The 9,093-nt window shown below is 40.2% G+C and overlaps 1 long non-coding RNA gene across 1 annotated transcript; it reads left to right on the top strand.

Moving 5' to 3' along the window:
- Positions 1-4,606: 4,606 nt before the first annotated feature.
- On the top strand, positions 4,607-5,978 carry LOC129350889 (uncharacterized). Its single transcript, XR_008604465.1, has 2 exons — positions 4,607-5,639; positions 5,754-5,978. It is a non-coding gene; the product is annotated as an uncharacterized LOC129350889 (long non-coding RNA).
- Positions 5,979-9,093: the final 3,115 nt, after the last annotated feature.

The following is a 9,093-nucleotide window of genomic DNA, read 5'->3' as shown; positions in this document are numbered from 1 at the left end:
TTTTCCTGACATAGTCATAGTTCATTGCTAATGTAAGAACATCCATTTGAGCCACTTTTAATTGTGTATACCATGTATTGGCTGTACTGAACACTTTTGGGTATTTAACTCATCATCAAAGTCTAAATTCATTCCAGTTTCACATAGTTTTGGAAGGCTACAAAATGTTCCTCTCAGTGGAGTTCATTTCAGTGATTGCAGCTACATGAGTTATAGCTCATTTCGGCAGTTATTTCTCAACACTGACTAACTTTCCTACACTGAGTAAATCAACCATAACGTAAAATTGTTGGAAATTACTTTGCACAAAGGAAAGTTTTCAACATTTTCAGGGGAAACTGAAACAGAAATTTGCATATGCTGATGCATTTTTGTATCCGAAAGAAAACTTCATGGTAAATCTCTGCTTTGATTAGCTGGACCTGTACTGCATGTCATTCCACTGCTCTCTTTCTGCACATTTCCTGTCTTTCTCCACCGTCACTGTTCAATAATAGTGAAAAGGCCTAAACAAACAAAAAATAATTATAGAAAAAGAAGAAGCCGAAAACCCAATACAATTGAGACAGAAGGTCTAATAACAGAGACAGAAAAACAGAACACAGAAAATAGTCTTTTGAAGAGCCAATTACAAGGCTGTTTATTGGTTCTTCAGAGAGAGAGAGGATTCATTTAGTTTGCTTTCTATGGACACCACTTCAGCTGTCAGTGCATTCACACATGAGCAGACATGAAAATATTGTTAATGAGGAGCTGCAAAGCTGCACAACTCACCCCGCAAATCAAATAAGTATGCAAATATGGACAGGAGAAACACTTAATAAACAAACAAATGCTCTGGGTGTGTTTCTAAGAGGCTGTTTTTATCCCTCGTGTTGTGCACTTCGATGCACAGGTGTGTATTTAGGAAGCTGTGCGTACGACATCCAAGTCTAACAACCACTTATGATGAATCTTAAAATATGTCAAAGAAGACAACATCAACTAACTGTACTTCTCTGAAGGAGGATGATGCATTATTCAGTTAGTTAGCTGGTGTTGCTGGCAGACAGAACAGAGAAGATGTTTCAATAAAAGTAAGATATTTGACAGCAACACAACTATCACCCACGATTCATACAACGCAATGCAAGTGATTTGATTCCAAATCAGAACGAACTGGGAATTAAATTATAGAAGAAGAGACTGGGACAACACCATACAGATACAGGACCATGCAAAGGTATTGATAGAAATCTTCTATTTTTCCACATTTGTCACACTTAAATGTTTCAGATAACATAACAACAACATAACACATTTTAATGCAAGACAAAGATAACCCAAGAAAACACAAAATGCAATTTTATTTGTTGAAGGAAAATGCTCAAATGTTCAGTCCATCTTTTCCTATGTAAAAAGTAATTGCCCCCTTAGCTACTAATCTACCAAATTCATTTGGCAGTTGGGTTCAGTTTCAGCCACACTCACATATCATCACTGCCAGGCTTGTTGGATCTAAATATCACCAAATAGAACCTGTCTGGCATTGTGAAGTAGCTAAAGGGTCTCAAAAAGAAGCACATGATGCCATGTTCTAAAGAAATTCAAGAACAGATGTGCAACGAAGCCACTGACATTTATCAAAAAAGCCATTGCTATGACTCTGGGACTCCAGAGAACCACAGTGAGTGACATTATCCACAAATGGAGACACATGGAACAGTGGTGAACCTTCACAGGAGTGGCTGACCTGCCAACACTTCTCCAAGGACGTGTCGACATCTAATGCAGGAGCTACAAAAAAACCGAGGTGAACATCAAAATAAGTGCAGACCTCACTGGCCTCAGTTAAGGTTCGTCTACATGATTCAAGACTCTGGGTGAAAATGGATCCATGGGAGAGTTGAAAGGATCACTCCAATACTCACCAAAAAGAACATAAAGGTTCTTCCAGCATATGAAAAAAACAAAATCTAGATGAGCACCAAGACTTTTGGAATAACATCCTGAGGACTGATGAGTCAAAGCTGGAAGTTTTTGGAAGACATGGGTGCCCTTACATCTGCTGATACTGCATTCCACAAGAAGAATACCATACCAACAGTGATGGATCCATGAATTCTGCTCTATCACGATCCTCCTGGAGAATATCCACCATCAAGCTCAACACAAATGGGTCATGCAGCGTGATAATGACCCAAAGCACACCAAGTCCAAGTCCACCTCTGAGTAGCTCTAAAAGAACAAAATAGGGGTTTGGAGTAGCCAAGTCAAAGTTTGGATTTCATGGCAAGACCTTAAAAGGGCAGTTTATGCTGGAAAACATCTAATGTGGCCAAATTAAAACTATTCTGCAGAGAAGAGTGGGCCAAAACACCTAACTGTTGATGTAAAAGAGTGATCACAAGCTGGAACAGAGGTTTAACTGTAGTTATTGCTGCTAAGGGTGGACCAGCCAGTTCTTAGTCTTAAGGGCGGAATCACTTTTTCAGAGTGTCATAGGTTTTCAAAAATCCTTCAGTAAACCTGCATTTAAAAACTCCATTTTGTGTTTTGTGGGTTATCTCTGTCTAATTTTCAATTAATATAAATATTAGTTTGATGATCTGGAATACTGAAGTGTGACAAATATGCAAAAATAGAAGATTTCTGGGCAAATACGTTCCTGCATTGTAGATGAATAGATTGAGTCACACATGCAGGAATTGCAAATATGAGCTCAAAAAGGACAAGAGAACGTGAGAATAAATCAATGCAAAAGTAGTTGACTAGCAAAGAACAGAAAGAGGGAAATATTACAATTGGGTCTTCTTATTTGGAGCTTTGTTTTTCACGGGATAATGGCACTGTGATGTTGCACCAAATGGAGACTCTGCCTATCCGTCAATATACTCGCTGCCCATCTAAACTCCTGCCTCTTATTAGATTTCACCCATAAATAATTGATGACTTTGCACCTCCCCCATCTGCCTCGGTCTCCCTGTTTCTGTCTCACCCTCTCAGTCAGCTGTGGAGAAGGACGCTCAAGGTTGAACAATGTGATTTTACATGCATTGTGTGTGTGTGTGTGTGTGTGTGTGTGTGTGTGTGTGTGTGTGTGTGTGTGTGTGTGTGTGTGTGTGTGTGTGTGTGTGTGTGTGTGTGTGTGTGTGTGTGTGTGTGTGTGTGTGTGTGTGTGTGTGTGTGTGTGTGTGTGTGTGTGTGTGTGTGTGTGTGCGCGCTACGACACACACAGAGCAGAGTTCAGAGGACAGGATTCTGGTGCAACTCCAGGAGGAGGCTGCAGGATGATGGATAAAGGCAGCAAAAAATGAGGCTGTAATAGTGACAGAAAAGCAAAGAGAACTGTTAATCAAAACATACAATAAAGCACAATAAAGTGAAGAATGTTCCAGTTTTTCTCAGCACATTCCTTCAGCTGAAACTCTTAAAACTGCTTGTTCAGCCTCCGCATCATCATGAAAACCGTTTCTTTTGCTTTGGCACATTCATGCAACGGGTTTTGTACAGCTGTCTGCTGTTTCTTACATGATCAATTGCTCGTGTCATGTTGATCAGAATGCATTATGCTGGTTCTCTGTTGAATAATCTGACACTCCAAAACATCTCTGATTGCATGCAAAATGGTTGAACCAGCTGTCATGAACATATTTTTTTATTAAACTTTAATTGTAAACGTGTGCTGACATTATAACATAGAAAAGAAAAAGACAAGGTTTTTTCACAGAGACAAACAGGAAAAAATACTAATTAAAGCTGCAAGCAGCGTTGAACGGGTCCTCGCATCCTTGCTGGTCAGCGAATCCAAGCGTGTCCACCAGGTGGCGCTGCGACCGAGACTGTATTTCGGCCTACGGATGTGATGGGGGCCGCAGTAAATGTTTGAAAGTTTCCAGCTAACGCTATGCAGACATTTTGGGTCACACCTTTGCAATTCCCCTAAAATATCAAATTTTTCGCCAGTCCTGATGGTTGTGCAAAGTTTCATGTGTATTCAAGTATTTTTAGGCCGCCAAATTTGAGTTTCAAAAAATGGAAAATAATTCACAATCAGCTTTCAATAGGGTCTTCTCACCATTCGATGTTTGGATCCCAATTAGAAATAGTTTGGGGAGTTGCGCTGCAGTCTTTATACGCCTCCTGATGTTCCTGCCACAGATTCTCATGCCCATCACAATAGATACCCTCCTTTGCAGTACATTGTGGATGAAATCTTATAGATTGTCTCATCCAGCATCTGCAAGCGTCTGCTGGCTGTGATATATATTGTTTTGTTTTTTTGTGCTACATAGTGCTGTAAAACAATCTCCTTCCTGTGTCGCGATGACAAGATCTGTCATCCAATTATTGTGCAAACAGTGGAAGCGTAAATGTGAATCCTGTCCAATCTCTTGCAATCGTATCCCCACATACAGCTATATGTTGCTGAAACTGATGCAGGCCACATAGAAAAAGTGTAGCTTTGTGCATTATCAATCATTTTTACTCTACCTTTAACACACCAGATTCTGAGTATCTTGCTTGGAAAAACAAACACAGGGACTGACATAGATATTAGCTTTTGAGAGAAAAATTGAGGATTTTGAGCCAGTTTGCAGGTAATTCATTGTTTGATATGGAGGACTAAAAGTGCCAAAATTAAATAAATAAATACATCATTAAATAATTAATTAAATATGTCATTAATTAATTAAAATTGGAATTAAATATTTCATTAATTAATTAAAATTGGAATTAAATATTTCATTAATTAATTAAAATTGGAATGAAATACTTAAATGTGTTATTAAATAAATATATCATTAAATAATTAAATATGTCATTAATTAATTAAAATTGGCATTAAATATGTCATTAATTAATTAAAATTGGCATTAAATATGTCATTAATTAATTAAAATTGGAATTAAATACATAAATGTGTTATTAAATATGTCATTAATTTATTAAAATAACAATTATTTTAAGTAAAAAACATATTTCATTATTTCACTATTTAATTAATTATTTCATGGTCCTTGCGTTGCAGTGGATCATGAATTTATTTTATCTGTCAACCTCGCCCGTCAAAGTCGGTGGGCGGATCCTAACACCTGATTGGTTACCCTGCACATCAAGTCAAGGCAAATCGATTCCAGATAATGGATTGACGCAGAGCTTGTGAACACATTCCGATACACTGGGTGGCGCTATTCACCTCTACGTTGGTTTGGATACTCAATAAAACAAAACTTTATTAGCAACCGCTAAAGACTCGGTCCTCTTTCCCAAATGTTGATACATGCGGTGCAAGACAAATTTTCCTTCAGCATTTCCTTTAGCATCTACTCGGCGCGCCACGGCTCGTCTCGGTTTAGTTGTTTTTCCATTACATTGAGTACCACCTCATCGTGGGTTGAGTCGTCATAGCACGGTGGCCCGAAAGTCCCTTACCGTCATTTTTGTGCGACACAAACGCAATGCAACAATGTACATGGAGGCGATAGTACACCTGCTGCTCGGTCTGTGGCTTTCTGTCAGATTCAGAGTAACAGAAGAGTCGGAGAAAGCTGAGAGCGGCGAGTCGAAACACTCAGGAGACACACAGGAGAGTTTGGGAGGCGATACAGCAGTATCAAGCTGAAGACAAGAGGATATGAACTAGACGACATATAAGGGTAAGCTAATGCTAGTTCGCTAGCTATCGTGTATCAGTCCTGTGAACGACCCTGTAATGGCTGCAGTTTGTCGCTATTAGGTATTAAAATATGTATGCTGTGTATGTGTTTCAGATGCTCTCTGATGAGACTTCATGGGATTTACCTGAAGCAGCAGCACATGAGCCTGCAGTGGCACAAGGTGTAGAGGAGGAGGGCAGAGATGTACAGGATGCACTGATGCACTACGTGTCATGCAAAAGTTAAAAGTTGTTCTTCTTGTTATACTTCTGTTTTTCTGTCCCCGGACCGCTATTGTTTTCTTTAATGCAATTCTGACAATAAACTTTTGTAGATGTGTCTATGCTATTGTTTGTTTGTGAAGGTTAGCAAGATTAAATAAAAAATTAAACGCCAAAACATTAAAACAGCTGTTTTAAGAAAATTCCAGTTTGATAAATCAGTATTGCTTTGGTGTAATTCAGTCACCAGAATTATGAACCATAAAGGAGTTTGTGTTAAAACATGTTAAATCCCATTAAACACAAATACATTATTAGGGAATATAGAATTGTTTGGTTCAGACTGTTGACTCTTTTCCTACCAGTGTCTTAACAGACAAAATGAAAAGTTATGATGCAATCACATAAGTCACAAAATAGTTTATTAGTCAGCAGCAAAATCAAAACTATTTACAATGTGCAAAGTACAAACTGTGGTGGGCCTCTCCTACAGTGGAGGGCTAAAAGTAAAACTATATACAACTACAGGTGCTGGTCATATAATTAGAATATCATGAAAAAAGTTGTTCATTATTTCAGTAATTCCATTCAAAAAGTGAAACTTGTATATTATACTCATTCATTACACAGAGACTGATATATTTCAAATGTTTATTTCTCTTAACTTTGATGATTATACCTGAATACTAACAAAAATCTCAAATTTGGTATCTCTGAAAATTAGAATATTGTAGAAAGGTTCAATATTGAAGACACCTCTAATCAGCTAATTAACTCAAAACACCTGCAAAGGCCTTTAAATGGTCTCTCAGCCTAGTTCTGTAGGCTACACAATCATGGGGAAGACTACTGACCTGACAGTTGTCCAAAAGACAAGCTTTTTCGTGATATTCTAATTATATGACCAGCACTTGTAAATCTCAAGTCTATGGGAGGTGGACTCGCTCACACTCGCCGGCTGCCCACTGCCTACCCAGCTACCCCAGCTGCCCCAGCACACCCAGGAATGACTGGTTGAAGGCAGTATTCTGGGCCAGCTTCATTCTCTCTTGCCTCGCTGAGGAGCAACCAGATGTTCTCATCATGCTGGGCATGACTCCACTCCTCCTCAGCCTGCATCTCCACAAGTACGCTAGGAAGGTCCAATTTTCTGTGGCCCCCTTTCCTCTTGCCTAGACCAAAGACAGAAAAGTGATCAGAGTCAGCTTTAATGGCCAAGTAAGTACACAATATACACAGAATTTGGTTTCGGCTGTTGGTGTCATCCTAGGAATATGGAAGAGAATAATAAAAAATAAACAATAGAAAGAGGAACAGGGAGGAAAAAGAAATAGTAGTAAAATAGAACACAATATAAACAGAAATGTACAGCTAGACTGGAATGTATGAACACATTAGCAAAATGGTAATTGCTATAAACACAGTAGTGGCGATTTTTGTGTACAGGGCACTGTAGTCCAAATGTCCAGGGTGAGTGGGGTCTCTGATGATGTTTTCTGCAGTCCGTACTATGGGCTGTAGTCTGTTTCTGTCCTGCTGTGTGGTTGATCCAGAGGTGCACAGGACAGATTGTATGACTGCAGTGTAGAACTGGATCAACAGCTCATGTGGCAGGCCATGTCTCCTCAGCTGTCGTAGGAAATACATCCTCTGCTGAGCCTTTTTCAGGAGGTCCTGAGAGATTGTAGTCCCCAGGAGCTGGAAGGACTCCACAGCTATGATGTGATGTGTTTAGCCACCCGTCCATCCATTTTCAATCATGATCATGTCTTTGATACTTTAATAAACTTCTGGCACTCTTCGCTTTAACCAAAGCACAAGCAGTAACTGCTCCACCACAAACAAAAACGACGTGGTGTGAACTTCATTTCATCCTGTGCACATTTTGGAGTTGCTAAGAAGAGCTGTGTTTTCTCATTTTTATGTATATTTTCATTCAGTTTCACAGCTACCTAGTGACTATAAGAAGAATGGTTGCAATACTACACCGCACCAGAACGTAAATTAATTAGAGTGACTTACTTGTTAAATCAATAGAAAATAAATGCAGCTGCATGTGTTCTGTTTATGTGTCACTGTAGCTACATGTAGCTTTCATCAGGCGTTCCTGAGCTGGCTGCTGCACAGTTTGCATTTACACCTGCCTCAATTCTTGGTCATTGGTCTCGTTGTTCTGATCATGCTTGCAGGCATTTACACCTGTAGTAATAATAATACGAAAATCAACCATGCTCTCTGTTTACCGTGTCTTACCGGTGATAAGACGTTGCTGTGACGTGCTGGTGTCGGTGTCCGAGCTGGTGCTGGAGAGGAGCCGCTGCAGCTGGTGGAGAGGAGGCAGGGCAGCCGGGGGCTCCGCGACGGAGGTGGAGTAGGCTTCGCATGTGGAAAGGGATTCTTGAACAGAAATAAACACTCACTCTAAGTACAAGAAAAACACGGCATGCTGACTGAAGTATTAGCTTCTGAGAGCTAAACGTTAGAAACAGCAGCACGAAATACAAGCAGAGCACGGAGTTAGCGCCGATGGCTAACTAGTTATCTTATTGTCTGCTACAGGAGACAACGACGTTACTTTCTAAAAATACTTGTTTGCTTAAAAGAAGGTTGCCACCAATGGAATAAATGATGTATAAGTTTCTTGAAGTCACAAAACACTCACCGTCCTCGAACGTCTCCAACAATGCAGCGGCTGAGTCTCCCTCCTGTTGCTCGCCGGTGCGGTGCCAGTAAATAGCTTCCATTAAACCTCTTCCAACACCTCCTGGTTGACCCACGCCGGCCGTTGTGGTCCTGGGTGGACCGATAGTCATTTTTGAGCTTTTTCAGCTTCTCCCTACACTGCTTCTGTCCTCTTTATATACAGTCTACTGTATATGTGAGCGGCCATCCGCTCAGAGACCTCCTGATAAACTTTCTCCGTCCAGCTCTCTCTGTATTCTTTGGTCCGCCACCAAAGACAAAGTCTCGACCTCTTCATTCACCCACGGTACAAGTCTGGCTGTCACATTAAAATTATGAAGAACAGAGTTTCGTGAAGAGCAATGCACACCGTCGCTGTTTACAGTCATTTTTTAATGCAGGATTTTGTTTTCGTGCTGAAGTTGCTCTGTGTCGTCACTCCCTGTCCAATCAGTGGCCTGCACTATGTAAACGCCACATTATCGGCTCATCTCAGCTCGCTGGGAACCTCAGCCGAGAAGGTGCTGAAAATTAGTCCGTATGGAAACGCT

The sequence above is a fragment of the Amphiprion ocellaris genome, chromosome 17 (assembly GCF_022539595.1).
Source record: "Amphiprion ocellaris isolate individual 3 ecotype Okinawa chromosome 17, ASM2253959v1, whole genome shotgun sequence".
In the NCBI taxonomy this organism is placed as follows: domain Eukaryota; kingdom Metazoa; phylum Chordata; class Actinopteri; family Pomacentridae; genus Amphiprion; species Amphiprion ocellaris.
This window is presented reverse-complemented; position numbering and strand designations above follow the sequence as displayed.